At 42.3% G+C, this 24,497-nt stretch overlaps 1 protein-coding gene across 1 annotated transcript in view; it reads left to right on the forward strand.

Moving 5' to 3' along the window:
* The window catches only part of LOC109043989 (calcium/calmodulin-dependent protein kinase type 1), a 241,963-nt gene that overhangs the window by 168,485 nt on the left and 48,981 nt on the right, over positions 1-24,497 (forward strand).

Here is a 24,497-nt window from a genome sequence, read left to right on the forward strand (position 1 = left end):
ATCTCTCTGATTAACTCGCTCCACTGTACGCTGGTTGCGGAATTGAAATCAGACCCCTTGATTTGAGGCTAATTAGTGTCTCAGTGTGGGCCTAGCTTCGACCTCATTCCGTCAGAAAATCCCATGTTTCCAATAGTTCTAATGATCTAGTTTCCCTTATCTATCGCTTGTTTACTGATCTTTGTTTCTCTTTTTTTTTGCAGGTAAGTGTCATCGAAAATTATTATTGATATTAGCGCCCCGTTTAAGGTAAGGTTGACATTAGCATATTCAAATTCTCGTGTCTCTGATACGACAGGAGGTCGCCCAGTTATGATAGGTAGCCTTTCCGTGGTTGTCGGATTTATAAAATGGACTTATTTATGCCAAAAGGGACGTATATTTATGTGCATACACTGGGGAAAAAACACATTGGATCTAGAGTCCAGACTCTTAAAAACATCCACAAGAAAAAATACTCTTGATTCAATCAGATTTAAGCTGAAATCAAGAACCAAGCCTCTTAATTTGAGCGGATTTCCTTTTGATTTAAGCTTAAATCTGATTGAATCAAGAGTATTTTCTCTTGTCAATATTTTCAAGAGTCTGGACTCCAGATCCAATGTGGTTTTTTTCCAGTGTAGGTATTGCGCATGAAAAAGTTCCTTTTAGCATAAATACGTCCAAATGACAGATAAATGACAGATCATCACCGAGCCAATGGTGTTGCATTGAGAAATTTTCAATAAAAAGGAACCAACCTTGGTGACAAGAAAGCTGTGCGTACACTCCTTCGAAGCTCTCGACTGATTCTCGCATTAATCCTTTTAATCGAAGACATTTTGTGGGCTTAAAATATCAATTTCGTATATTGCGAGCTTTTTTTCCTTGTTCGCACTCAATCGAGAACTCAGGGTTTTACCGGGATTTCTCCATTTGTTTAATTTCCATTAGGGGATAACAGATGAGTCTCCCTCGGTGGTGGAAGGTAAATGAGCTTAACCAAACCGCAGAAAAGAACCAACTTACATCTGATTCTTTCCCTCTCTCAAGTGGGGGATTTTTCTACTAATAAAAATCAGGCGACCCAGCACATAAACGAATTAAGTAATTAACTTAACCTCTCAGGGGATGCCTAACGGTTATGTGAGGCAATTTACCCGTTTTCCGACCCTCTTCCCTTCTTGCACCGCAGACACGGGCCTCGCCGCTACCCTTGTAATGTGTAACCTTGATTGGAATCCCATTTTCGTAAGGTTTTCGACGATGTCTGGTCCAAAAAACCCTGTTATGAATCTTTTTATCTCCTTAAGAAGTGATGATTGACATTAAAGGTGAATCTCGTTTGAGATAAGCGAAGTCCAGCTTCGCTGAATTGCTCGGCAAACTGCCCAGCGAGTTAATCTTCATCAGCGATCATTTGAACTGCTCTATACAAAGTGGAACTATTATTTCTTGCTCATTTCAGAAACAGTGTATGTGCCACTTGGTATCCCATGCAGGTACGTGCTTTAATGGATGAGCCAGGAAATATTAGCTCCTAATTGCGCCCTGCTGTCCATTTTGCGGGCATCAGTTTTGCTGCGTATTATACACTCTAATTCCAAGTTTCGTGAAGGATTCCTTCCCATGGGAAATACATCCTACAAAAAAATTGGGCCTTAAATTGAAAAAAAAAGAAAAAATGCGAGTGTCAACTCAGCCAAACATAGGAGAGACGTGATTAGGGCTCGTTTTTCAGCTGTTCTCACGATCTGAGCGACTCCTCATTGGTAGCATAGAGCGGAGCATTGCGAGTTCACGCCGCGCGTTAAAGCGCCTTCCGTTTTTCAGATGCAACGCGGACATCCATCGAGCACGAATAGTTGTTTCTCTGCGCCGTCATCAGCGCGCGTCCTTTCCCCCTGTTTTATTTTTCCATGTTTTGTGGTTCCGTTTGTCTATTTTGTGGTGGTTCAAGGGCCTCGTGAAATATACAGCTGAAGATAGGAGAAGCGTATTCGGGCCTCGTTTTTTAACTTTTCTCTCGGCAAACTGCAATTATCAATGTGTATGTCGTCACATCCTAAATTTTAAGCAGTGCTTCCAGTAGAAAATTTTACGAGGAAACTAATGAAAACACTTTTAGAACCTCAAAGTTTTGTATAAACGGAGTTATAAGCGTTTAAATTTACCAAAGTGTGTCCGACCTTTCTTATTGACTCGATCCTCTGTGCGACGTAGGACTTGGCGTGCGTAAAAAAACTCTCGGACCAAGGCGGATAAAGAATGGTGGTCGCATTTCGTACCCTCTGGACGTCACACGGTATCGGGTACATCGGGTACATGGGCCGGCCGAGGCCGGGGGAGTCGGCTCAACCTCGAATTGCATGGCAAAAGCCGTACCCTCCTGACGTCACAGTGCTTCAAGATGGCAGCCAAAATCGAAATGCGACCACCATTCTTTATCCGCCTTGCTCTCGGACATCTAAGGATCAGAGACGTTGGAGCTGTAACCCTTAAGCTTGAATTAACCTTTGCAAGTTATTTTCGGGGGATTCAAGTGAATATTTGTCGCGAAGTTCACTGTTCAAGAACGTCGCTTCGGCTGGCAAAGCTCGCGGGAGCGGTGCGGTGTGGCGCGGTGCTGACTGCAGAGTCGGGTCTACTGGGAACTGGCTCGCGGCGGCAGGAGCAGCAACTAAACCAAATTAGGAAGTTCCAATGATTGCACGACTCACTTTTCTCCCCACACTAGATAGTTATCAGTTGATCACTGCCAACCGCCCCACCACCCCGCCATCAACGCTCAACTCCAGCCCAGATGTCGTTCCGTCCGCCATTCTCATGGAAATTCACGGACGAAAACTCAATTTTCAGCGTACACTCAGCTTAGTATGGATATGGATCAGTGGCGTGGCGTGCTTTGCGATCTATCGATATTTCCAAATTTGAAGGTGTGGTCAATAATCGATTATTGAGGTGTTCGCTGCGAACACCCTGTTTATCGATACTTTTCCGTATGTTTAAATGGCCGATCGATCGATATATCGCAAAGCACGCCACGCCACTGATATGGATAACACGCTGCAGATAAGTCAGGAGCCGAATTTCGTCGGTCCTTCCACCATACTGAAATACACGCAGGACTAGTCTCGGCTGCACTTAAGCCAGCCCGGATTAGCGTTTCTGATTGGCCGGTGGTGCAATTTGTATTCATCGATGGATTTTGCACCGCATGTGTAAGAGCCGACAAAATTCGGTCTCGAGGACAACATATCCTAGCAATCTGACAATAGAGAATTTGTAGGTGTCTGAAATTTAATGAATTTCGTGTTTAAGTGGAAACTACTGAGTGAACTGAACACGAGAATACCCTTGGTTTATAAGTCGAACAATTATTGGAGAGGATATGACAATGCTAATATGCATGTTTTTAAATGGGAAATGCCGCCAGATGACGTCACTAGGCGGTGCATTTTCTCACTTTTAAATCTATTTTTATACTATTTCCCATATCAGAAAAAAATTATAAAAAATACTGTGAAATCGGCTCTTTAAGCACTTTAAGACGTAGCAATAAAAAATTTGCATGCTAATGCTCCATTGGACTTCATTTCGCCATGAGGAACTATAAATTTCGGCTCATTTTGAAAACAACGTACGCACCATTAGTTTCCCTATGCTTATAAGTCATTTTTCCGAGGAGCCAGAAATTATATTTCCTAATTGCAAAATGAAGTCCAATTTGAAGTTGAGGCTTCAAGAGAATGTCATCCAGCCCCGTTGAATGAGGGAAAATTTTGACTTTTTTGACGACTGTCAGTCTAACTTTTTCTAGCGTTGGACTTGAGAAATATGTATCATGCTTAGTTTCGCACTTTGTCTAGTGCCAATAGACCTAGCCTCTACGGGACGTTTTCATGGGATTTGTCCCATGTTCGAATCGCAGGAGTGAAACTGCTGAAATATTTCCTAGGTACCGTCTCCACGGGATAGGGCTCTCACGTTCTTTTTCGGATTTTCCCGGGAAAATCGCACAAAACGGCCCGTGGAGACCCTGATTCTCCACGTCCAGCTCTAAATAGAACAGAATCGGCAACTTAGCTAGCCCCTCGTTCATTGCACGCAGCACGGAGCTGATTTTGAAGTTGATATCTTGTTCACGCTAGCGAGCCCCTCCCTCCCCGTCTCTAGCTTTCTCTTCTCGTTCTCTGAAACGTCAAAAAAAAAGCTGTTGAGGCTGTCATTTCACCGCCGATGAGCCTTTTTTCTGCAGCCGGTCTCGATTCTAAATCGCCGACTTTTTCTGAAAGCCTCGGTCGCGTTGCGTCGCGGCCGTCTGCTGTCGCCGAGTAATGGGCTCGATCGGGGCGTTTTGAAAATGACACCCCCCCCCCCCCCCCCCGCATCCATGACAGGAGCCTCCCAAATCAGGAGAGTAAATTGCTCAATTACGACAAGCGACTGATCGGAGGACGATTCATCGTTTTTCAGGATCCAGTCGACTTAACCCACGTACTCTGCCGTGTTAAGGAAGAACGCCGTATGAACATTCGAGAGTTGCCAAATTTCTTCCGATAAAACGCAAATTTCCTGATAAACCTATGAACATTTTTCTTCCTGCTTTTCAGATGATTTTGTTTGCAATTTCACCTAAAGCTCCTGAAAATTTCAAGGAAAAATATTCATAACTTTCCTCAAGATTAAGCATTTTATCGGAGGAAATTTGGCAACTCCCGAATGTTCATACGGCGTTCTTCCTTTGCGCGGCAGTATTTAGCGTCAGTCTTCCGACCCGTTCTGCTGAAATGGACCGATCATTCAATCACGTTTTGATTGCTAAACTCGTTGATTGACAAAAAATAAAAAGATGTGTCATGACGCCAAGTTTCTACAAGCGTAGCAAGGGGTGGGGAGGCCCCCCCCCCCCCCCACCACGTAACTGGTCACTCAATACCAATAGAACCCCTCAGGGGTAAGTTGCCCCCTCCCTCAACGTGTTTCTAGCTACACTGAGAAAAATCTCCGGCTGTGGAAGCTGCACTACAGGCTATAGGGCATACTATCTGTACCGTTTTTAGAGGCCGAAAGTTCCGGTTGCAGTACCCGTTGTTGCTCCGGCCTCTGAACCCGGGGCAGTCGAAGCTACGGCTTTAGCACCTGGAACTTTCGGCCTTTGAGCTCGGAACAGACGGTGCATCTATAAAGCCAGTGAGTACGGCTTCCACAACCGGTTTTTTTTTCAGTGTTGTACGCTGATTCAAGTTCCTATACGCTTCTTTTTTAGCTGGAGAAACATTTTATTGAAATACACGGAGTACCTCTGCAGGTAGGGTTACGTCATCATGATCGGAGTCTGATCGGCTCTTAACGAGACGGATCATTCATATTTCAAGTGTATCACTTTTTGTTACTCGCACCCACTCTGCCGTGCTAAGGAAGAACGCCGCATGAACATTCGAGAGTTGCCAAATTTCCTCCGATTAAAGAGTTACTTTGGAAGGAGGTTATGCATATTTGTACTAGAAATTTTCAGGAACTTTAGATCAAAGTACAAACAATATTCTCTGAAAAATCGGAATAAAAATATTCATCAGTTTACAAGGGAATTCGTGTTTTATCGAAGAAAATTAGGCAACGCCCGAAGGTTCATGCGGCGTTTTTTACTTAGCACGGCAGCACTGACAAACGCATTTCCGTGTTTATTGAATGAAGTGGAGAAATCACTGTAATAAACCTGTTTGGCGGTTAAGTATTTTTCCTCACGCAAATCTACAATTTAAAAGAATAGAAGAATGAAATGGAAGTGATGAAATTGCAGTGCATGGCTGTTCGGCACAACTCAATCCTCGAGGGCGATGGCGAGTGGTGGGCTGGTGGAAGAACATCGTATGTGCGCCGGGTTTCGATAGGAGTTGTGCGGTTTATGCCCGGACAGCCGCGGCGGGGAAGAGCTCTCCAGCCGTGCTTGGGAAAGAAGGGAGAAAAACCGTAAACACACGGCACACTTGTAATGATTTGCATAAAGCATCCGACCACTTGTAATTACCAACGGCCTAATTGTTGGTTTCGCCAAGTTTTGTAATTATGATTGCACACTCTTATAAATATTCATGCAATTCTCTATCATTACACTGAAAGCAGTCAATTTCACGCTATTTCTTATGGATCGATCTTAAGATTCTTAGGTCGTTCTTCGTTGCTGTTGTCTTTAACGAAAGCACCTTTCAAGCCGCTCCATTTTTTTCAGCAGATTTTTAAACGAGGCCCTGTGACTGGTAACTTTACCCTGACTTTGTTACGCGGTTGCTCGCATTCATCATATACTAGTTCCTTTTAATTTTTCTTCCTCTACCTTTTGACTAGGGACAGAGCCCTGTTTGTCCAGCCGTTGCTCTAAGGATGTTGATGACAACCCATCATGGAAGTTTAGCTAGACTCCCCCCCCCCCCCCCCCGATTTCCCCTTTCATGTGCTCGTCCTCCACACTGTTTCCGTCAAATTGAACTTCTTTTTCAAACTATACAATAACGCAACTTGAAAAAGTTAAAAAAGAATTAAAATGCTTGATTTTGCTTTTCCAAAATGTATCTGCACTTCTGCAACCCTCGGAATTTTTGAAGGTGGCGTGTTGGCAGAGAAGGAGGCACGCGAAAAGGAGGGCTCAAGAACTTTTTTTCAATATTTCTAAAATATTGCGTTATTTAGGCAGTGTGCGACACTAGTCTAAAATATGCAATAGGCCAATAAATACTCCTACAGGAACAGGGAACACTCTCAAATCGCAATTAGTGTGACTCATCAATCCGATCGTAAAATAGAGGTTAAAACAGTACTGTGAAGTTAGTTTATGACTTAGAAAAAATACGTAGCAGGTGTACCAGTCTCAAAGTTTGACTGACATTTTTGAAAACGATCCGCCCATTCAGACCCAGGTATAGTTTGTAAAATTTGACAAGAAAAAATACTCTTGATTCGATCGGAGTTTGGCTTGAATCGAGAGCCAAGCCTCTTAATTCAACAGGATTTCCTTTTGTTTCAAGCGAAAATCCGATTCTTCCGATTTTTCCGAAAAATCCGATTTTTTCTTGTCAAAGATTTTAAGAGTCTGGACTCTGGATTTAAGAGACCTCTCATTCCAGTGATCCTAACAATGGAGGAAAGGTGATCTCTGGAGATGCAACTTTAACCTATATTATGAGCTAGTTGACTGTTGAGCTTGCCGAACCACGGCTTGTTAGTCAAGAGTATTGCTCAAAATGTTACTCAACAATCAACAAAAAGGCAGTAAAGGGCTGAGTGGCGAAACGACGCACAGTGGACCAAGTCAATCAGAGAGGTCGGACTTGCAATTTTTGACTAAAACTGCAAAATTTGATTGTTCAATTCGTCACGTTTTAAATTTTAAGAGGTGTTACTGAAAGAAAATTTTACGAGGAAACCGATGAAACCCTTTTAGAACCTCAAAGTTCATATAAACGGAGTTATTAAAGTTTCCAAATTTTGTCCGACCTCTCCTACTGACTCGATCCACTGTGCGACGGAAGTAGAAGTTTCCACCTGTCGCCGAAAGGTCAATGGAGGATCTACGTCCTCCGCTCTATTTATACGAAGTATTATCTTCGATCACATCAACTTCATCCAGTTTACGTTCATGAGAAAAGCATTCAACTTCCCGAACAAGTCAAAGATCGGCCATCAGTTTCTCAAGTTCGGAAACTTCTGAATGGACGGCGAGATTAAGAGGAATAAGTTCGGTAAGAGCGAATCCCGCACCCACTCTCTATTACCCCCACGTGATAGGAACTGATTTTTCTTCGTGAAAATGAACCGTGGATCCGTGAAATGTATACTCGCTCATTTTCCCTTTACCTGGAGGCGCGGAGGTGTCCAGCACTATTTAGGCAAGCCGAGAAGAGAAACTTTCGGACTTGACGTCTAAAAAGGCTGCAGAGGCTCCCGGCAGATAATTAAAGTTGCTCCCACGTAAGTTTCCTTCGAATCAATCGAGACATCGGAAAACTCTCGAATTTTTAGTTGTTTCTAGAGTCCTTTGCTCTCTTCGTCTCCCTGAGTAATGCAGTTTTTATTGTGATTTTATTTATAACCTACAAAGGGATTGACACGAATACAAGCAGCGTTGTCAAATGTCAGTACTGAAAATAGTTTCAAGCTCAGCCCTTATTTATGAGCATACGGTACGGTACTTTCTAAGGTGGACTAGTTCTATGAAAAAGAAGCGGAGTTTTTTATTTTGAGGGGATTTTAAAGGGGGTTATTTATAATTTAGATTTGTGGCGAATTCGAGAAAAATGTGCCACACGCGCATGTGCCTTTTTTTAGGAAACAGCAGAAAAGGATTTCTCGTATCGAGATGGATGTACTGCCGTGCTAAGGAAAAATGCCGTATGAACATACGAGAGTTGCTAATTTCTCCGGAAAAACATGTATTATTGCGAAAAAGTATGCATATTTTGTCGTGAAATTTTCAGATGAGTAAGATCAAATAGCGAAACAAAACTATCTGAAAATTCGAAAATAAATATTCACAATTTTCCAGTAAATTCGGTTTTTAGTGAAGAAAATCTGGCAACGTCTAAAGGCTCATACGGCGTTTTTTCTTAGCACGGCAGTGTACGCCCCGGCCTATTTTACATGCATGACCTCGTCACATTTTTGGAGTATAATCTTCTATAATGACCCGGCGGAGTATATGACCCGGAAGTTGGTGGAGGAGTACCGCAAGTGGGGCCTCGAGGTTAGTGGCCGTAGGACAAAAAAGATGTCAGTCGGAGGTGCTCAGCAAAGCATAGTCCTGGAGGATGGTCAACATATAGAAAGTTGCGAACAATACAAGTACCTGGGGGTGAAGCTGACTTCGGATGGGAAGCTGGATCAGGCCATTCGGGACCGTAATCTTCTAGGAAGGAAAGCCATCGCCATGCTTAATGGGATCCTTTGGGACCAAAGGATTTCCAAAGACAACAAGAAGAGGATTTATAACTCGGTTGTCAAGCCTATTATCACCTATGGCAGTGAAGTGTGGCAGTTGAAGAAGCGGACCCAAGAAATGCTCAAGGCGACCGAGATGGATTTCTGGCGAAGATCGGCTGGAATCTCGAGGAGAGAACGTGTCAGGAATGAACGTGTCCGAGAGATAATGGGCGTTGAGGGGACGATTGTGCACGATATCATGACCAAGCAATTGGTATGGTATGGGCATGTGCAGAGAATGGCTGATACCAGGTTGCCGAAGAAGGTGTTGGAATGGGTCCCCCCAGGTAGGCGACGGAGAGGGCGTACAGCCAAACGGTGGGTAGAGGGCAATTATGAAGAGATGGAGAGATGCCAGCTTCCGGAGGATCTCTACCATGACAGATTCCTGTGGAGAATAGGCGTCGCAGAGCGCCCTAGCGCGCCGTAAAAGCGGCTCATACATACATACATCGAGTTGAATTTTCTGGGTGGATCCCCGCACGGTTCCTACAATTTATTTTCTTCTTCACCCTCTCCCCCCCCCCCCCTTTCGGAAATTTGCCGTGAAAATTTCAGCATGACAAATAATTTCCGCGTGCGGGAGCTTCATTACGATACTTGCACGAATCCGTTGAGCTGATAATTTTCACGTTTGAGCATTAATTCATTGGATCGAGTTGCAGCTCAATGAACCGTGCTCGTATGCGACCGTGCCGAGTTGAAACCGCTCAATTCAATCGCGAACCCCGCAGAGATTCGCGGTTTTCGCCTATCATTGACGTACGATGATATCGTGCTGCTTCCTGTCTAATTATCGGTTAATGACTGTAAAGCTCGGTGATTGGAATAATCATGAGTGGCCCGGCAGACACGCTCCCAATCGAAGCGTTCATTTCCATGATACCCCTCTTTAACTTTCACGTACCGCACCGTAGCATCCCTGCATCCCGTCCATTAGGTTAGACTGTCCTCATCTACCGTGAGTTCTTTCGCTCATCCCATGAGAGATTTTGGACTTCATGCTTACTTTACCTTAATCAATATGAGTGTAGCAAATCATCCAAGAATTAAAGGTCTATAATACTTAATCACTGGAAAAAAAACACATTGGATCTAGTGTCCAGACTCTTGAAAACATTGACAAGAAAAAATACTCTTGATTCAATCGGATTTTTGCTTAAACCAAAAGGAAATCCGCTCATATTAAGAAGCTTGGTTCTTGATTTAAGCAAAAATCCGATTGGATCAAGAGTATTTCTTCATGTCAATGTTTTTAAGAGTCTGGACTCTAGATTCAATGTGGTTTTTTTTCCCAGTGATGAGCATTTGAAAAAAATTTCAAGTTACTAAGTTTGCTTGTTTCTCTCTGAACTAATTAAACAGGATCAGAAATTTTGAAAGGCTGCAATGGAGATACGGAGTTTCGCACTTTGGCCATCGAATTGAAGACCGGAAATAATCGTTTTTTCTGATCTTTTATCCCCGATGTCTTTCTTCCCATCGTTTAATCAAGTGCACTTCCAGAGCATTACGTCCCTTGACTTTCCAATCGAGGCTTCGAAGGCAACGACGCATTTCTAACACGGATTCCAAGAAGCGCAAAGTTCTAATTAAATTTAGGTTCTCAGACTCCCCTGTCAATCAAAGGGGGCTTAATTTTTTAATCACTTTCTCCCCTTCCGATTCCTCGCCGCCTTGTTTTCTTTCTCAGGCCTACTTTATATGAGTGAATGCGTAAGTGTTTTTCTTCCCCTTAAGATGAAAGTTTGCTTTCGATCAAATCTAACAATGAAGGGCGGCGCATTAATAGAAGACCCTCATTCCAGCACATATTCACCACACGGAATCGGTTGTTTACCAGTGGCGTGGTGTGCTTTGCGATGTATCGATTGATCTGCCATTTAAACCTATGAAAAAGAATCGATAGATAGGGTGTTCGCAACGAACACCTTAATTATCGATTCCTTACCTCAGCTTCAAATGGAAAAGTATCGATAATCGATCACTCACGACTCGCCACTGTTGTTTACACTCGCTCTTCTACGCCTTTTTTCACTGGATGTAGCCTATTTACTCCCTCTCATTGTCTCCTCTCTGTCCGCTGCTACCTGGGCTATAAAGTCTTCCACGCAGAGTGACGCAGTCAGTTTGTCAGTGCTGTCGCTCTTGTTGCATGCGTTCGGTGTGCAGGCGCCGCGTCTTGTTTCTTCGCAGGTGTTGGCAGAATGAACCGTTCGACCTGCGCTATCATCGTCATCTCGATCATTATCATCATCTGCGTTGTCCTTTTGTACTATTACACTTTTCGAGACGACCATAAGCTCAGCTATCATCACTTTATCGCTTGAACCAACCGCCTCATTGTCCTCTCGACACGCAGTGCAGTCGACCGCTTCAGGTCTGACGTCACAGGTTGGATTCGGCGATTCTAATGCAAAGGAAAAGAGCCTCCCAAAATTTGGCCCCTTTTTAGGTATTCGATTCGACCATCGGACCAAGGTTTAAATGGAAGCTCATAGTAACAGAAAACTCAGGAAAAAATTTCAAGATGAGTATACGAACCGTTTTCGAGTTACGGGGGGGCAAAGGGGTCGCAATCTGGCCTAATTTTTTGCTGTTTTCTTGTAGAATTGATGTATCGGCGGGGTTCTTATCGTTGTTTACGCATGTGTAGCACATGGATTCCTACGTGTTTTTACACGTAGAATCGATTTTTAACGTTGCCGAATCGATATATTGATCAGTTAAATCGATTTTGAACGATTTTTTAAGGAAAATCGATGCTATTTCAGGATCGAAATTGTTTATTTTCGATTCATAAATGAATAAATGCACCTGAGATGACTGAAGCACATGTAACCCTATGTATTTTGACACGGAAAATTGATTTTTAACATTGACGAGTCGATTTATCTACAGTTTGTATCGAATTTTTGCGACTTTTTACGGAAAATCGATGACTTTAGCGGAATTAAAATCGGGTTTGCTCCATCCGAGATCGGAGATATGTACCCAACATGATTGGAGCACATCGACTCTTACGTATTTTTATACGTGGAATCGATATATAACCTCGATAAGTCGATATATCGATCAATTGTATTGAATTGATGCGATTTTTTGCGGAAAATCGATGGTTTATCGGGATTGAGATCGGTGTCTCTCCGTCCAAGATCGGAGAAATGTAACTTCATGATTGGAGCACATCAATTCTTACGTAATTCTGCACGTAGAATCAATTTTAAACGTCGACGCGTCGATATATCGATCTGACATACACAAACTCTTGCGATTTTTTACGGATATTCGATGGTTCTTTTGGATTGGCATTGGAAAAATCTAACAGACATGACTGGAGCACATCGATTCGTTTGTGATTATTCTCGCAAAATCAATTTTTGAAGTCCACGAGTCGATTTATTGACTGGTCATATTGACTTCATGTGATTGGAACCAAATCCATTGACACCAGAGTGAATGAGTGAATGAATGACTTCACTTAAAATGATTGAAGGAGATACATACACGCATCTACCTTTTTATGGAACAGTATGAGAATTCCGGATCAGCATATTTGAAGGAAGATAAACTGTCCCTCGAGTTGGCCGAGTATGACCGCAATCGATAAATCGACTCGTCAACCTTAAAAATGATTCTACGTGTAAAAGTACCTGGACACGGCGTGCTCCGACCATGTTAGGTGCATATCTCCACCCTCGGACTGTAAGTAACCAATTTCATTCCTGATCAAAAAATCGATTTTCCATAATAATTACAAGAAGTCAATACGTCCAGTCAATAAATCGACTCGTGGACTTCAAAAATTGATTTTGCGAGAATAATCACAAACGAATCGATGTGCTCCAGTCATGTCTGTTAGATTTTTCCAATGCCAATCCAAAAGAACCATCGAATATCCGTAAAAAATCGCAAGAGTTGTGTATGTCAGATCGATATATCGACGCGTCGACGTTTAAATTGATTCTACGTGCAGAATTACGTAAGAATTGATGTGCTCCAATCATGAAGTTACATTTCTCCGATCTTGGACGGAGAGACACCGATCTCAATCCCGATAAACCATCGATTTTCCGCAAAAAATCGCATCAATTCAATACAATTGATCGATATATCGACTTATCGAGGTTATATATCGATTCCACGTATAAAAATACGTAAGAGTCGATGTGCTCCAATCATGTTGGGTACATATCTCCGATCTCGGATGGAGCAAACCGATTTTAATTCCGCTAAGTCATCGATTTTCCGTAAAAAGTCGCAAAAATTCGATACAAACTGTAGATAAATCGACTCGTCAATGTTAAAAATCAATTTTCCGTGTCAAAATACATAGGGTTACATGTGCTTCAGTCATCTCAGGTGCATTTATTCATTTATGAATCGAAAATAAACAATTTCGATCCTGAAATAGCATCGATTTTCCTTAAAAATCGTTCAAAATCGATTTAACTGATCAATATATCGATTCGGCAACGTTAAAAATCGATTCTACGTGTAAAAACACGTAGGAATCCATGTGCTACACATGCGTAAACAACGATAAGAACCCCGCCGATACATCAATTCTACAAGAAAACAGCGAAAAATTAGGCCAGATTGCGACCCCTTTGCCCCCCGTAACTCGAAAACGGTTCGTATACTCATCTTGAAATTTTTTCCTGAGTTTTCTGTTACTATGAGCTTCCATTTAAACCTTGGTCCGATGGTCGAATCGAATACCTAAAAAGGGGCCAAAATCAGCCTCTTTTTTGGGAGGCTCTTTGAGTGGCTCGCATAATTTCTTCCCCCTTTTTTGTCCGAAAAAAGAAGAAGACAAAGAAAACAAATTAGTCAATTGTGCGTGTCACAGAATCGCGTTTCAATCGTTGAATCTTATGGAAAGGAAAATTCATCAATATCCGGTTTAACGTCAAGCTCTGCGTCCTGTGTCAACGGAAATGTCCCTTTTGAAAGACGCGCGGTGAGTGACGTCATCCATGAAGGTAGTGCACACCACGATATCTCCAAGCTTGATCTCATCAATGGTGCTAGTGCAACAATCCACACAACTTTTTCCGATTTGAACCTTATGAATAAGACCAAGGTTGAAAAAAAACATGGTATGCATCACCGTGATGGATAACGTTCGACATCGTTGTTTACCGTGCTCTTCGAAGGGCGATTTTCCCGTTAACATTGAACGTAAAAACTTTATGTGTTTTATTATTGCTGGAGCTACAGACCGGAGAACTTAATGTTAAAAAATACGATTTTTTGACAGGTGCAAGGGAGTCATAGGAGCATGTCATTCAGTTTCTGACCTGGGGGCGGATCTAGAAAATACGATTTTTTAACTGAGTCGTCGGATCGTGCCATTCAGTTTCTGACCTGTGGGCGGATCTAAAGCGGTAGCCATGACCTCTGACCTCTGTGAAGACACGCTCGAAGCAGTTTGTTGGGATGCGATCACAAGCCATACTTTTCTTCGTAATTCGTCTCCTTTCATGTGTTGAGGGGGATGTTTAGTTCAAAGCTGACGTCATCAGCTAGGTTGGCTTGATTTTCTTTCGATTTTTTTTCGATCTTCTGTTTCTCATCTTCTGATCATCTTCTTCTTCTGGGTCTGAGGGATGCGCTTGCAACAGCAGAATCTTCTTCCTCTAATGTCTTGCCGCAAGAGACCAGCATCTGATGTGTGAGGTGAAGCCTTTTTCTTCCTTTCCGTCCAAATCTTTCACTCACACTAGCTCTGCTACAACGCGGACAGCTCAACAGGCGAAATACAACGAACTTGCAACTTCATGCAACTTCAACGAACGCTTCAAGATCAGGGCTGGACAAGATGTAAGTCCCGAAGAAACGAAGGAGAGTCTGTCAAGGCCGAAATTTGCTCTCTCCAAAATTCAATCACACAATTGGACAGATTTAATCGGAATCAGCCTTACTACATCAACCGTCGTCTGTTTCCTCTGATGTTTCATTTTTCAAACAGAAAACCAAGCAACAAAAACTTGAAATTTTGTGAGTATATTCTTCATAATCTAAGGGGAAAGTCTAACAGCGTTTAGTAGGTTAGTGCAATTAAAAAAAAAAAAAAAAAAAAATGAAGAGAAAATTAGGCAACGTAATTAGGCTAATTCCGGTTAAAACTGTCCAACTATACTGCCATGCTAAGGGAAGATGCCGTATGAACAGAACATTCGAGAGTTGTCAAATTTCTCTGGATGAAAGATATGTATTTATGAGAAAGGTTATGCATGTTTTTTCATGAAGTTTTTGGATGTTTTAGATTGAATTACGGACTAAATTATCTGAAAAATTCGAAAAAAATATTCAACATTTTTCCAGTAAATTCAGTATTCAGTATAGTGAATCTGACAACGTGTAAAGGCTCATATGACTTTTTTTCATAGCACAACAGTATGCTGCTTTCCCTCCCTCGTCCAATCCTTGACCCCCTCACACCCACGCATATACTCCGTTTCTTAGGGTACATAGGAACCCTTTTTTCCACTGTTCCTTCTCTCCCCTTGTTTCTATCCTCTGTATGAATTCGCCTGACTTGGACTTCTTTTTTTCTTCTTGTGTATTTCGTATCGGCCTTTCCGTTGCTCTCTCCGCGTCATAGATCGTATTCGATAATGGTTCGATGTATCATTAGGTTCAAAACAATAGAACACAACCTCAAACGAAAATTTTAGGATTTAAGTAGAAAAAATTAATATTGAGAAAACTCCTGACAATTTCACTTTTCATCGCCATTCCATACTCATAAGAATCAAAATTCTGTCACAAGAAACGCGTGCCCGCAGATAAGTCAATTGACTTTTGAGGCTAAGTTTACATGTTGAACCAATCGATATCGATACTATCTCGTCCGTTTGATGTATCGAATACGATCTATTCGACTTTCTGACTGAGCACGGCATTTTTTGAACCGTTCGGCAGATTACGTCAGCCCTCGGACCCAGTTTCCGGTGATGGGACGGAACCCAACTTTTTCTTCCCGTGAACCGACTGTACCGTCGAAGGGTCGGCCTCTAAACAGGGATGGATTATTATCCGTAATTCAAAACCGCATCATTGTCCGCGTCAACACCTAAATTTTTAATGTATTCTGCTTGTCTGTTTGATGGATGAAAACCGTCTCACTCAGAAAATTTGACATCGTGGACACTGGTACAGTAATTTTTGATACATCATGCCTCTTGAAGCTCTCGTAAAATCTCACAATTTTTAGCTCGAGTAAAGAAACAAATTAATTTGCTTGTTTGAGCAAAAGAGAGAATAGAGAATGAAGAAATGAGGAATTTTAGTGAATCCGTGAACTTTTGAAAGTGTGCATCGGTGGTAAAAGTAGAAATATTTCCACTCGTAGTTACTAATATTTCTATTTTATATACTTTTCGTTTGAAATTTGAAGTGTTTCTAAATGTTTCTACCGTTCGTATCTCATTTTGTTACGTTGCAAACTTGCCGTAAAATTTTTTATTAATCGATGAATCGCCTCCAGTTGTCAGGGAAATATGTTCATGCTTTGTGAAATTTATTCTTTCTTAATTTTTTTTAATATACATGCATTCGTTTATTCATGAAAAAATAATGAACTCAGTAACAAACGTATACAGCTCAAGATACAGACACTTTAATTTTGCCATCGATGCACCCTGTCTGTCTACTTTCAGTCGACTAATTCTGAGCCTTTTTGTTAATTTTTGAAAGAAGGACTAACTTAATGAAATACGCTAATGTATGAGAGAGCGGTTGTCTCTTTTGGCTGCATTTCTGATATTCCATGACGTCATTTGATTAATCGAGTAAAGTGTTTATTTTTGGACTTCGACATCTTGGAATGGACATCTTAAATCCTCCTGCGATAAAACAGTTTCATTTCATCACTTAACTTGGTTCGGACGCCCACCACTCCATAAAACTCGAAAGTCATCTTCGAATACGATTTTTCCGGTGCGTTGTCAACATCCATCCTAAAAACACCTAGTAATAATTGTTGTCTCTCTTTTTCTCTCTTTCTTTTTTTCTTCCAAAACTTTCCTCTACATTCATCGCTGAAGACCCTGTAAATTGGGATGTGTGGCCGCATATATTTTTTCTTTATCCCTGAATATAACTTTGCTGTATGATATTACGGTAATTCTCCGATTATCCGATGATTTGTGGCGAGGTCCAGGTTGGATGTCGAAAAAGTATCGGATAGTCAAAATCATCAAAACAAACAGAAAAACTGAAGAAGAAGTTCGTGAAAATGCCGTTTGTGACCAAGAAGCACAAGCCCGCCGATTTTCTATTGTATCTGTTTAACATCGAGTTTGTTGTTTGACTTGTTTTTGACCAAAACTCAATTTTGACCACATTGGATGACGAAAGCGTCGGTGGCACAGTGAATCGAGTCAATGGGAGAGGTCGGCGAAATTTAGAAACTTTAATTGAGTTTATGACTCCGTTTATACAAAACTTTAAGATTTAAAAGAGTTTCATTGGTTTCCTTGTGAAATTTTCTGCTAGAAATACCCCTTAATCTTTAAAATGTGACGAATTAAACATCCTTTTGCAGTTTTAGTAAAAAATTTCATGTCCGACCTATCTGATTGACCCGATCCACCGTGCGTCGGATAAACGGCGATCGGATAATCGGGGCATAACTGAACATATCATCAAATTATGTTACACTGCTAGTGTCAGTGTCCTGTCCCTCTTATTGCGTGCTCATCTCAATTTTCCCTAAGTCCATCTTTAACTGCTAATTTTAAATCGGTGATTCAAAGATTACCTAGAAATTGCATGTTGGATGCTGTTTTTTACCATGTTGTGTATTGATTTATTATTCTGTCACTTGCCGTTCAAGATTTAAAGAATGGACCCTTTGTAAAATGCAAGGCAACCGAAACAATTTCCGCTTCTTCTACATCTCGATAATCTCGCCACTATTCGTTAGCGTAAAAGCCGCAAGTCACGTAATTCAATTCTCGTCTGATTGATGGAACACCCTGTGCACGGGTTTCAACGATTAACGCCCTCTGAGCCCTTTCAGAGCTTTGAGCGAATGGGGTGAGTCTTCTCCTAAGACTCGGCTTTGTCCTTGCTCAAGTGTCCGCGAAAGACGATGGGCATCGTAATTGGGGGGGGGGGGGGGGGGGGGGGGGGGTCGGGCTCAATCCCCATAACCCCCGCCCCTTCCGCAACCCCCCCCCCCCCCGCGGAGCTTCCTGCAGTCGGGAAAATCTTATGGTGCCAACATCGAACATTCCGAGCTTAATTCCCTGGCCGTCCTAATCTAAAACGTTTATTTTCATTTTAAGCTTTGCATCGCTATCGGGGGACTATTTTAGACCCTTTGCGGATTACACGACTTCAAGAACCTGAAGATTCGCAACTGTATAAAAAACAGCCTCTTTCGTTGTCTTTTATCGAAGGCGCGGCATGCTGCCAGGCCGCGCACCGGCGCCTACAAACCTAACAGGGATACTTCACGCATTGCGCAATGCGTGAAGTATCCCTGTTAGGTTTGAAGGAGCCAATGCGCTGGTCGCAGTGGTCGCCCTCGCCCGCCGACGCCGAATTTCTTGGTATTCCGTGCGTGGTCCTATGGCAATAATCGAATGTTCATACGACGTTCCTCTTGAACACGGCAGAGTGAGTGAAAAACACCGCCCGTCGGACGTTGAGAGGGCAAATGAACGTAGGTACAATGTTTGTAGAGAGTAATGTCATTGATTAAAGGAAAAAGGAATCGTAGAATCCGCACTGTCTCGCTCGGAAGCGAGCTACCCTGCCCACAGCCAGCGCAGCCTCCTCTCTTTCGGAGACAACTTATCGCTTCGCTGACGCTAAGGGCGTATGTCAATTTCCACATGAGCCCTGTTTTCCGTATAAATCTTTGCTTCCCGGGGCTCATGTTGAAATAGAGAATTACGTCAGAAGAGCGACGAACTGCATTCCGCGAACGCAGCGCTGCGCCGCGCCTGACAAGTTAATTCATCAGGCGTGCCACCACCATGCAGTCATGCACCAATTAAATTTTATCTCTAAAACAAACCGATAAGTATCGATACAAGCGCTTAATAAAGGAGATTATAAGCTCGTAATACGTGTCGGCTGTGAACCAGTAGTCTGCTCGAGCCATCGATTACGCCTTCCGTGCGGCCATTCGAGTGGCCCTCGGTGGACCGAGGCAATACGAGAAGACGGACAAAATCTGGAAACTTTGAAAGCTTATATTTTCGAAAATATGAAACAAAAAAGTAGAGGAGTGGTTTCATTGGTTATTTCGTAAAATTTTCTCTTAGAAACACCATTGGAAATTGAATTTGTAACGAAATAAACATATAAATTTGAAATTTTAGCCAAAAATGTCATGTCCGACCTTTTCTGTTGGTCCGTTCCACTGTGTGGCCGTTGAAATGGATGAAAAAATCTGCAATTTCTCGAGAGCTTTTTGAAAATTGTACAAATTGCCGTCACCAATGTCAGTTACCTCAGTATCAAAAATAATAAGTTACGTCAGGAAAATATGAAGTTTTTCAAAAATTCCAAGTGTGCGATAGCAAAGCCTATATAGAGGTGAGTTGTACCCTGATTCTGTCAGAACTCTACATTCTAAGGGAGAATTTATTTTTACCATTCTCTACTGTGACCCAAGCCCCTCCTCCTTCTGGCGTAACTTCCGCAACAGCAACAGCCTTCGACTGCATTGTTTTTAAAGAGATAATTTTTACGAGCACGACTGCAACTTTCGTAACAAAAGTATAACCGTGAATATACGCAGACCCCTTTTCAACCATTAGATGGCCAAAACTTTTTTTATACGCTAAGTTTAAAGTCGCGTCAAATTTATCCGTATTTAAATCCATTGATTTTTGAAAATTTTGAAGTATCATCAATGTGGTTTTTATGTTTTCGAAGGTAAGAAATACGTTTTTTGAAATGTTCACCTTTTTGGTAACGTATTGGCATATTGCCGCTTTTTCATTCGCACGAAAAGTTTTTAAACGAGGCCCGAATACGTCTCTCTTATCTTGCAATGTTGCTCACGAGACCCTTGAAGAACCACTACAAATAAGAGGAACGGAACCAACACAAAATGGAAGAATAGAGCAAGGGAAAGGACGCGCATTAATGACGGCGCAGAGATACAACTATTTGTGCTTGATGGATGTCCATGTTGCATATCTGCAAAACTGAAGGCGCGATGACACACGGCGCGGTGTGAACTCGCAATGCTCCGCTCTATGCTGTCAACGAGATGTCGCTCAGATTCGGGTGAAAGGTTGAAAAACGGGACCTAATTACGTATCTCCCATATTCGGCTGTGTCACCCCTCGACTTTTTTTTTCAATTTGTTGTCTGATTTTTTAAATGATATGTATTTGGAGAGATCTAAAGCTTGTATGCAACGCCCTCCTAGTTACAACCCGCAGGGAATGTGTTTTTAGCGAGCCTCGGGTCAAAGGGTCGATGCACTGGTCACAGAATCGTGGTCTGATGCTTGATTTTTGTAGATCAGCTAAAATTAATAAGATCTGTTCAAACAGCATCTTTCGACGTTCAATAGTAACCGAGATATCGCACCTCAAATCTCGAGTTTTTGACGTCATCCACTGCGGTGGTGCCACCCTTCGTTTCTTCCACCTTGCTTTCATCAGTCGGCGTGACGCACATTTTGCACTGGTTGCACATCGTGAAACTCGGATGAAAGCAAGGTGGAAGAATCCAAGGGTGTCATTACCGCGGTGGATGACGTCAAAAACCCGACTTTTCAAAGGGCAATATATCGGTTGGTATTGAACGTAGAAAGTTACTGTTTGGACAGACCTGATTATTTTTAGCTGATCTACAAGAACCAAATATTAAAACACGATTCTGTGACCAGCGCATTTGCCCAATTCCACCTGGATTCGGCATCGATTGATTAATACGAAAAACGGGAAGAATTTTGAAGTCCTATCTGCCGGTCGCCGGTGGTAAGAAACCGACGGAGCCAAGTTATTCTCCCTCTTGATCTCTCCGAGGATCTCCCGGAGGGGGGGGGGGGGAAGCTGGCGAGAGGTTAGAGGTACATCAGACACGTGGATGTTTCCCGCTGGAAGGTGCCTATTTGCATGGTAAATGCAGACCGCACAACACGACAAAGCTCTTCTCCCAGTCTCCCAACCGGAACTCGCCCGACGCCCGACGACTACAGCGACAACGACGACCGGTTTGTCTCCGGCACCGCAGGCTTTTTCTTCCCCTCTGCCCTCCACCTCTCTCCATCATGCCCATCGCCCATCAATCGATAGGCAAAAAATTAGGATGCAGTGCCGCGAGGTTGAGGTGTATTATTAAAGTGAATCTTCAACGACTCGCAGCAAGAAATTTTTCCGCGCAGGGGGCGCCACCGCTATTCTATAATTTTTGCGAGTGCATTGATGGAGTTGGCCAGTGTGGAAATGTAACGCACCTCTCGTTTTTTCGAATTTTGATTCATCTTTTAAAGTGCAAAAAATAATTTTGACGCTGCAATGTCGGAGGAAATTTTAATTAAGTATCATTTTTTGAGTGAGGAAAGAAATCCGAATTTCTCGTTGACCTATAACGTAGTTTAGACGCAGAAAAATAGAAATTAAACAAAGTAGTTTTATAACTGCAGAAGAAGGCCAAAATCACAGGATGGGTGTTAGGGGAACGAAACAGCTCAATTGCCTAAATCGTATTCTACAAATTTTAAAACCCCAACATTATCGCAGGCCTAGCGTTAAATATCAGAACCGATTTTCTTTTAAATGTAGAGGGCAAAGAGTCAAATCAGGCATCTTGCCAAATGCCTCGGCAAATAGTCAAATATTTTACTTAGATTGAAATTTTGATTTTTTACCCTACTTTTTAAAATGTCAGCATTTAAATGTACTAAAGGCGTGTAAAGGAAGGAACAATGAGAGTTCGAGGATTGGAAGAGTTATTTTCCCCAAAATATCGAAAACCCGTGAACTCCTCGCCGTAAAATAGAATTCCAAAACTGTCAAAATTTGAACAACGGCCTGGGCATTTGATCAAGTGCCTGATTTGACTAACTGCCTTCGACATATATAGATAGATCTCTTACTATGTTTGTCGAGAATGTAAGTACTCGTATCTTCTTTTTCCAAAATTACTAGTAAGGTTATTTTATTCTCTTAGCTACAGCTATACAGGTGCATGTGTCTCTGATGATGGTATACTCTCTGTATAGAATGTTGGGTTGAATGTAAAGTACTGAGACTTCAGTTACTGAGATGGCCGTTAGTGACGGCGACGCGCCTAGCAAAGAGACCAGTGGCGCGGCGTGAATTGCGATATATCGATTGTTATGCCATTAAAACCTACGGTAAAGAATCGATTGTTCAGGTGTTCGCTGCGAACACCCTGTTTATCGATCCTTTTCACTAGTTTCAAATGACATAACAATCGATATATCGCAAAGCACGCCACGCCACTGAAAGAGACCGTGACCGTGAGTGAGAAATTGCCGAGCTCCGGGCCCCAGTTCAGGAGCTCCTAGAACTAAGTAGTGTGTTCAAACGGAATAATGATACGGAGACGGACTCAAAGATCGCTTTTCAGACGCTCATTTTGCGTAATTTCATTAGAAAAATCTTACGTATTATTTTCTTGTATTAACCGTCGGAATCGAGTGAAAAACGGAATATTAGCGCCCGCGGCGTAGTTGCCGCTTTTCTAGCCACGCATTGCCGCAGGCGTTGCTCTTTGTCTCCACTGCCGTGACAACGAAGATCAAGAGAGGCGAACTTGATGTAATTAAACAATTTTCTTATTAAAGGTGTCTAGTTTTGGTTACTTATTTTTCTCGTTCTAGCATTTATAATTGATTTTTAGCTGTCTCGTCCGTCATGTGAATCATCTACCACGTAAAATTTTGAATTTTGAATATTTAACGAAATGCCTTAGCTCGCACCTGCGATTTGTTGTGCTCCGACGTTCCAAAAATCAAGTAAATGCTGAAATCAACTACAAGGAAATCATTTTACAAATTTTAGAAACCCCCTCCCCCCCTCCTCAGAAGAAAAGCGAGGAAGGATGGTCTCATTGTGAAGTCGGTCCCTGTGCTACCAAAACCACCGCCAAGCGTGAGGATAGCTGTACAAGAAGAGTGCAAAACTTTTTGCGAGAGATGTTCGCCTCCAGGCGCCGCACAGTGGATCGAGTCAATAGGAGAGGTCGGACAAAATTTGGAAACTTTAAACGTTTATAACTCCGTTTATATGAAACTTTGAGGTTCTGAAAGTAGTTCCATTGGTTTTCTCGTGAAATTTTCTTCCAAAAGCACTCCTCAAGGTTGAAAATATGACAAAATAAACATCTAAATTCGAAGCTTTATCCAATAATTTCATGTTCGACCTCTCTAATCGACTCAATCCACTGTGCGCCGAGAGGCGAGGGCCAAAGTCGGAGAGTTGGGAAATCGCGCGGGAGGGCGGATGGGTCGGCGATAAAGTGGCAGGTGGATGGTGGATGGTGGATGTTGGATGGTGGATGGTGGATGATGCCTCATTCCCATCGGGCATCCGTGACGCGCAACGTGACAGTGTTGACGAAGTTGCTTTCTCTGCTTGCAGCCCACCCGAATAAGAACTAACCCAGCACCCGGAACAACTTTTTACTCTAAGGAGATCCATTTTATGGATTTTCTTATGATCTTCTCTCTAACCAAATATTTGGGTTTAAACTTTGCGACCTCCTAGACGCGAGCCACTAGGATCGAACCTAGATTGCTTAGTGATTGTCCAATACGGTTGCCACTCTCTCTTTCTCTCTCAAGTCGCAACCTCTGAGTGACGACGAGAGAAAGCTGATTCTTGAAATTGATAGACAAAGCAATAGACGAAGAATACATAGGGAATACGGAGCAATCCTATTGGTTGAAATGGGTGGTTCCTTGATACTAAGGGAGAAATGATGGATTACCTAAAGGGTGTCTCGTGGGTTGTTCGTTAGTCTATTACCTACCTCCTTTGTCTATTGCAACCACCAGCTTCTACCAATCGGATCCCTCCATATCCTTTTTGTCTTCTTTGTCAATAGCTTCGTCTATCAATTTCAATAATCGGCCCGCTGGACACTTTCTCACCTCCAGATGTCTCAGCGTAACCTTCGACTTCGGTCGATTCAATAAAAAATTTGGTCAGTAGGTTGGAATTGTTTAATGTTTAGCCAACGTGCGCTAAAAATTTAGAAAACTGAAAATCTCAATACAGAGGAAAAACCTCGTTTGAGCACGATTTGAGCTCTGTATTATTGAGATTTCCAATTTTCTGGATTTTTAACGCACGTTGCCTGAAACATTCCAACCTACTGTCTAACGACTCGTGCGTCCATTGCAATCAGTTTGTAAACATTTGGTCGATCAACCAAGTCCCCTTTGTTGATCTGACCGAAAAATGTAACTCAAAGTAATCCCAAGTGACCATGCCACGCACGGGAATTTTTAACTGTGTGTGCAAATGTGCATTGTGAGAATGATGCTCGGACGGTACAGTACGTTGAAAGACTTGAAACTAGACAACCTC

This window comes from Bemisia tabaci, chromosome 6, assembly GCF_918797505.1.
Source record: "Bemisia tabaci chromosome 6, PGI_BMITA_v3".
Taxonomy (NCBI): Eukaryota; Metazoa; Arthropoda; class Insecta; order Hemiptera; family Aleyrodidae; genus Bemisia; species Bemisia tabaci.